We start from the raw sequence: 2023 nt of genomic DNA, 5'->3' as shown, positions 1-2023 counted from the left end.
AAGGATAAAAGAGAAAAAAGAAAACAGAGAAAATGAATGATGAGTGAATGAATATGAGAATGAAAAGAGGAAGAGGAAGGAAAGGGATCATGAGAAAGGAAAATAGAGGCAAGAGTTGGGTGATGGGGAGAGGTGGCCAGCCCTCCCTGCGACATCCAGAAGCAGCACTTTACTCCCTCTGCTCCTGCTAGCCCCTCTGACTCCATGAACTCTCCTACTTAAAGACTGTCACACTTCTCTGCTTCCTTCCACTATAGATGGGTTTTCTACACCTGTTGCCTTGAGTAAAAAGTGGCATTAAGTACATTTACAATTATAACCATTTACATTGTTTTTTAAGATTTTTATTACAATTATAGATAATATGCAATATATTAGTTTCAGGTGTACACCACAGTTATTCAGCATTTATATTCTTAAAGAAAGGATCACCATGTCAGACCAGTAACTGTCTGACACCATACAAAACTATCACAATATTAACATTTACATTGTTTTGTACCCATTAGCATTATTCATCTCCAGAACTTTTTCATCATCCCAAACTAAAACTGTACGCGTTAAACAGTAACTCCCATTAAACAAAACTCACATTTTGTCTATAAGTTTTTCATGACAAAACTGAAAATAATTAATGAATATTCTACAAGGAATGACCTTTAAGTAGATTAAAATGATCTTGACCCAATCTCCATCTCCGCTGTGGTGGACTACTTAGGCTTACACAGCAGCAGGAAGGATTTAGAGGTCGGGCATGTAATGGAACTGTGACTTGTAACTTCAAACCTGGCCATTTCCACACTCCTTGGTCCCAAAGAAAAGTGGGTGAGGTCTTGTGATGACCATGGCCACTGTCACTCTACTGGAAAAACTCCCCAAACAACCCGCCACTAATCATGAGTCAATTATATCATCATTGTGTGAGAAGAATGACCTAATTATTACTACCATCTCCTGACTAAATTAGCAAATCACAAATTAGTTGCCTCTCTGTTAGCCTCCTGCAGTTTTCCACCTCCCCCCACTTCCAGTCATTCCAAAGTTCTTGAAATAGCAGTTTTGTGTATTTTCTTTTAAAGTTCCCTTATTCATTCCTGTTCCAGGATGTCTCAACTACGGTTAGATGTCTGGCTTCTCGTCTCAAGCAGGTGGTCATATCTGGTTCCATGGTCTCTTCTGGCGCAGTAGCTGCTGTTTAGTCAACAAAATTCTCATACTAGTATCTCAGGGATTAAAATATGTCCTAGATGTGCACTGGGAAGCCATGGCAAGAGGTGAAGCTGTAGAGGAGGGCAGATCTCGGCCAGGGTACTTGTCTCTGATTCAGCTTTCTCACCTCCAACAACGGATATAATAGCTGCCTACTAGTTGTTTGGGGAAATAAATGAGATAATGTTTGGAAGACGTCTACTACAGTGTCAGGTGCTCAGGGGGGTAACGACAGTTCTATTCTCTTCCTCCTATCAAATTACTTCTTCGGGTTCAGGGGAAAGAAAATGGTGGGTGAGAAACGGGACCATGAAAGAATGGAGGCTGCCTCTGGCCTAAAGGGTACTACTTATCTCTATACATAGGTCTCCTGGTTCAAAGAGGCTTCCAGATTTAATAAAAAAAAAAAAAAAAAGTAGAGCCACCTGGGCTTTGGCCTAGCTGAATTTCTGTTGAAGATGCTTGTAAAAAGTAACTGGTGCGAATTCATAAAAGCACTGGAAATGGCCCAGGCTTTGCCATAAGCCTCGACTGTTCCCATGGCGTAGCCAGGTAGAAGTCAGACCGACAGGCGTGGGAGCTGCGAGGAAGGAGCAGGTGTTCGGAGGAGGGGCCCGCTTTCTTTGGCAGCGGAGCTCCGAGGTTGCTCCCGGGGCTTCCCGCAGCAGGTGGCGGGGCCCTGTCCTCCCTCTGGGGGCTCTGGGGACGAGGCAGGCGGGAGCTGCAGGTCAGCAGCGGGCCAGCTCTGGGGAAGGCGTGCCTCCTTGCCCTCCGCCCCCTGCCCCGGGCGCGGCAGCCGAGGTCGGGAAGTTGA

The sequence above is a fragment of the Pteropus alecto genome, unplaced genomic scaffold (genome assembly GCF_000325575.1).
Source record: "Pteropus alecto unplaced genomic scaffold, ASM32557v1 scaffold106, whole genome shotgun sequence".
NCBI classification, from domain to species: Eukaryota; Metazoa; Chordata; class Mammalia; order Chiroptera; family Pteropodidae; genus Pteropus; species Pteropus alecto.
Note: the sequence above shows the minus strand (reverse complement) of the source record.